At 37.8% G+C, this 5,294-nt stretch overlaps 1 protein-coding gene across 1 annotated transcript in view; it reads left to right on the plus strand.

The window, feature by feature from the left end:
* Positions 1 to 919: 919 nt before the first annotated feature.
* Positions 920 to 5,294, plus strand: part of LOC136848993 (protein-L-histidine N-pros-methyltransferase-like) — a 323,363-nt gene continuing 318,988 nt past the window's right edge. Inside the window, exon 1 of the mRNA XM_067121814.1 lies at positions 920 to 988. The gene's annotated coding sequence lies outside the window, so the exon portion shown is untranslated. The remainder of the gene's footprint in view (positions 989 to 5,294) is intronic.

Genomic DNA, 5,294 nt, shown 5'->3' on the forward strand with positions numbered 1-5,294 from the left:
GGGGCCAGGAGTGTTAGCCAAGCTGTATCGATGCATAAACCTCCAAGAGAGAAAGAGAAAGAAAAAGATAAGAATGAAAGCAGAGAGTGATAGTGTAAACATAGGAGAAATCAGTGCGAGGGGGACGGACTGTTATTTCACCATGGGATTGGACACGGAGCGCTTAATTTCCTGATACAAGTTTAAGGGGAGTGGTTTCATTGCATCGCGTTGTTGCTCTCGCGTTGTTGTTCTCGTTTCATTCAACATATTCTCTCTCTCTCTCTCTCTCTCTCTCTCTCTCTCTCTCTCTCTCTCTCTCTCGTTTTGTGTATATGTGTAGATTTTTTTTTTATTTTGATAGCAAAATGCCTCATTTTCTCTATATTTGGGTGTCTGAGCTGAAACTCGAACTTTCCAGTTGAATTCTTAATTTCCTCTAGCACTTGTTCCCTTACGAAATGTTATATAAAGTGAATTACTAGCCTTCATGTTTAAAGGGAAATAAACATAGTTGGACGTTATTGACTACCAGCAGATCTCATGTTTTTCGGTATGGCATCTTAGAATGACTGATCAGTTTTCGTCTTCGCCCGTGCTCACTTTTAATTCTTTTGTAGTTCCTTATCAGTTTTAGCATACCTGGTTTTTGTACCTGCCTTTCTTTGGATTCTAGGTTTTATTTTAGCTTGATTTTTATATATAACAAATTATAAATTTCTCCAGTTGTGTAAAATTCAGACATTTACTCAGTTACTACGCTGATGCACAAATACTTAATGTCATGTACTGTTGTAACGAGTCAGAATGCGAGTATCGTAGTGTCCTTATCAACAGATGTCTGGAGTTGATTTGGAAACCCGTTGAACTCTTTGGTTTTTCAGTGCGTGATTTTAATATCATTTAAGTAATTTTGTACTCTTTTTTTTCTTATTTTTCAGTTTCTTTGTTTGCATAAGCCTCCGAATGCTTAAGTGGGCAGGTTGTTTTACAAGTAAGTGGAAAAAAGGTAAGCTGGGTTGTTCAGCTTTAAAAGTCGTTTGTGCCACCATATGTTTGTGAGTTGAAAAATATCGTTCAATAAAAGATCTCTTGGGTGATCTGGTTCATTAATCTGGATTAATTTTTGTGGAATTTTTTGTGTGCTCTTGTTACATGATTTACCTCTGTCCACATTTTGATATGCAAAGATTGTGCTTTTTCGGACATCCTAATTTTACCTTGGATCGAAGGACGAATGAAAAGGTAAAAGTGTGAATCCTTCCCCCCTGAGGCATCAAAGATCTATGTTCTCTTATTTTCATTTCCGAAAGTCGTACAAGGATCTTAAAAACTCCTACTGTTTTTTTAAGATCCTTGCAGCTTCAAGTTGCACATCATGAAAGGCTAGTTAGCAGTACTTTCTCGGTAGTGTCTTTTCCAGTTTAAATAGACGTGTGCTAAAATTTTGAAGAAAACAGAGAAATAGAATATTTGAATGCCAGCCGACTTCCTCATGATGTCAGGCATTCCCTTCTTTGGCATGATTTTTTTTTATTAATGGGTCAATTAACCTGATGTGTTTTCTTGTACAAAATATATTTTCCTACAATAGTCAAAATACTCAGCGTCAGCCTTCAATATCTTAACGTGGTACATTTACCTCTGTGAAGTTTGCTTCACACGAAATTTATTGGTAACTTTGTTTTGCTGCTTTCATTTCCAGTGGAGTCAGGGATAGGGAGATTCGTTCTATAATTATGTTGTCACATTTAGTTATTTGTCGCCATGCTTTTGATTCATGCTTGTGACTACAGCTTTCAAACTTGTCCTTATTATTTTGCCTGGGAACTTTTGACTCATCTGACTAATGTTTGTGCCGTCTCTGGTGATATTTACCGTATAATTTTTGTTGCACGCGCTCTACCTCGAGTTACTATAACTTGAGGCTGAATATGGAAAAACCAGGATAGAGGGCATGCGCTATTGCTTTATCTTTGATTTATTTAGCACCTTTCCTTCCACAACTGTAATTAAGTGACGGTTATAATCTCATATTAACGTCACCAGTAAACATTTCAAACACTGGCTGGTATATTCCCTTCTAAATGAATAAGTAGTTTATTTGTTTTTGATATATTGGTAATACCTTTGCTACAAAGAGTTTTGCAGTCCATGTCCATTTAAAGCAAGTGTGAGCTTCATCTTGAAAGTCTGAACTTAAGGTTCCTGTCTTAAGACCTACAGAGACAGTAATAGGTTTGAAAATATCTTGAATACCTTTATTGAAGTGCGTATCAGAGTATTAGCTTCTTGCAAATGTATTGTATGCAACATGCACTCTTCAAACCGGTATGTTGCTGACTGTCTCATCTATATGCTACGCACCCCAAGACAAGGACATTGAAACTTCTCGTCCTTTTGACAAAATATGGGTAAGGTGAGTTCTCGGGTCAAAACCCCATTTTTTTCCCTGGTTTAAGACTAAGAGATATCTTACAGCCTTTGGTAATGACAGAGTCTCCGGCCGGCTAATGAAGAATTGGAGGAATTTATTTCTGGTGATAGAAATTCATTTCTCGCTATAATGTGGTTCGGATTCCACAATAAGCTGTAGGTCCCGTTGCTAAGTAACCAATTGGTTCTTAGCCACGTAAAATAAGTCTAAACTTTCGGCCCAGCCCTAGGGGAGCTGTTAATCAGCTCAGTGGTCTGGTAAAACTAAGATATACTTAACTTTTTAGAGAAGAAATTGAGAGACTGAGGATGACGTTCACCTACTTCTTAATTGTTTATGTTTTGAATGGGCTCTGGTTGTTAGAAAGCCGACTGAACTTGTTTCCCAGTGTAATTTCATGTTTAGTGTGCGCTCAGTCTTCTCTCTGATCTGGAGTTTACTGTAATACCGAGTATTCAGCTTGCAAAATTTGCCTGAATTGCATGGCGTCTGTTGGCCCGTCACGGCCTGTCCATGGTAGAAGGAAATGCCTTTTGTCACCCATCGATCGTTCTTTTCACTTGATATTCTTTCATTCTTGAATACTTGCTGAGAGTAGACTCTTTTTGACATGTCTTTTCCCATGTTACGTCTTCCAAGGAAAAACTGTCAGTTCATCAAGATGAAGTTCTCTCACCTTTACACATTTTGTTTCATCCCGTAGGTTGCTTAGAATTAGATTTATAGATTTTTGTTTTCATATTTTTTCGCCTCAGTGTTAATCTCTCTCTCTCTCTCTCTCTCTCTCTCTCTCTCTCTCTCTCTCTCTCTCTCTCTCTCTGGTGTCTTGTCTCTTTCTTTCGAAATACATGTGAAGATCTGTATCCTCAAACAACGTGGCATAATCGTTTTGAAATCAAAGGTTGGTTTAGGTTTGCCCGGTGTATGGTATTGGCTTTATGTGAATACCGGAGCAAATGCCAGTTTTTGGAATGTATATTTTATCATTACACGCTCATTTTTAAAACTAACTTGAAGCAATAGATCAGTGGTTCTCAACCTCATTACCACGCCCCCTTGGTTTATGTTTCTATGTCCCTCCCAGATTAGGAGGTAAAAAAAAAAAAGGAAGAGAAGGAGTTTCGGCATGGAGGGAGAAAAATAATTACAAAATAATGGTAATACCGAAATAAATGCCAACGTTTTGGAATACTTTTTTTAACTCATTACACTCTTCTCAAGAAAATAACTATAATTCATTTTTAAAACTTTCCTATGAAAATTGCTGACGCCCCCTAGGGGCGCGCCTCCCAGGTTGAGAACCACAATAGATGAAGAAATGTTGCAGCTCACTCTGAAAATATTATTGGTATGTTTTATGCGCAGAAAGCGACGAACGAACTTTTGACTTGAGTTTGTTAACAATTAATTTTGAAGATAATAACTTGGAATCTCCAGAGAGAGAAGGACCAGGATTTCCGATTGCGTGGACGGGAGAATGGCCAAGCCGGAGTTAGTGGAAGTTGTGTCTTTTGGTTGGTGTGTATAACGTTGAAATTAATTTACAAGACGGGCACTCTGGTAGGCAAACGTATCGACGAATTGGTAAAGGGGAACACACGAGATGTAGAGGCCTTTAATCGGTTAAGCCCCGGCGATAAGAAGCGCCTTTGCGGTCTCATTACATACGTGCCATATTATCCTCCCCCAGCGTAGCGCGCGTTACGCCGCTGTGGCGCCCCGGCGAGGTAAACAGGAGGTTGGATATCTTTTTATTGGAGGCAAGGAAGAGCCTACGTTTTATATGACATTCTGTGAAAATTCCCTATTCATGGGAGTATTGCCAACTGTGAACGTAAGCCTTCCATTGAGGTTGGTCGACCATTGAAGGGAGAGTATTCATCCCAACTTGTGTGTATGCCACTCCCTCATGCCCCCGTCACCCTCCCCCCCCTCTTCCTCCTCCCATCCCATCCTCCCCTCCCCTCCATTCCCCTAAGACTACTTTTCTTCTCATATTTTCGTTCCCCGCCTTGCCTTTCTTACCGTTTATATTATGCCTGTATTTTATGTATCCCATTGTCTCCCAGCGTGCCTTATTTCGGCTAATAATATTACCGTGGCGTTTGTTGTGTTTTCACACATTCTCGCAGTTTCCGTAGCTAATATGATATTCCCTTTAACTCTCTGCTTATTAACACGACGGCCAATTCTTACCTAATAATCTTCTTTTGTCTCATGCTTTCAGTGGCTAACAGCAGCTCAAGTCGGCAATCACATAAACTGTAATATTATAATGGGTGATTCCATTTAAGTGATGAATTGAAATAAGGAAGAGCGTTTTAACTTGCAGTGTTTTTGTGTACGTCTATTGAAATATTAATACCACATTTACAAGGAAAAAAATCAGTAAAACATTTAGTGGCTTTTTGGTGTATTTTCCTTAAAGTGCTATTATTATTATTATTATTATTATTATTATTATTATTATTATTATTATTATTATTATTATTATTATTATTATTATTAAAGTAGTTTAACCAGACCACTGAGCTGACTTTCAGCTCTCATAGGGCTGGCCTTAAAGTGCTATAACTCGGAAACTAACATTCGTTTTGGCTTTTCCTTGCATTGTTTTTCTCAGAACAAATCCTATATTCTCTTTATTATTATTATTATTATTATTATTATTATTATTATTATTATTATTATTATTATTATTATTATGTCAAGCATTCTCCTTGTCTAAATTTAATTGTCTCTGAACAGGGATTATAGGTGATGGGAAGAAATATTCAGTTAAGAGGTACGTGGGGCATAATGATTGTTTATGACACAGAACATCTGACTTGTAAATTACTGTAAAAATGTAATTATGCTAAAGGCAAGTGGGGGTCAC

Source organism: Macrobrachium rosenbergii, chromosome 20 (genome assembly GCF_040412425.1).
Source record: "Macrobrachium rosenbergii isolate ZJJX-2024 chromosome 20, ASM4041242v1, whole genome shotgun sequence".
Lineage (NCBI taxonomy): Eukaryota > Metazoa > Arthropoda > Malacostraca > Decapoda > Palaemonidae > Macrobrachium > Macrobrachium rosenbergii.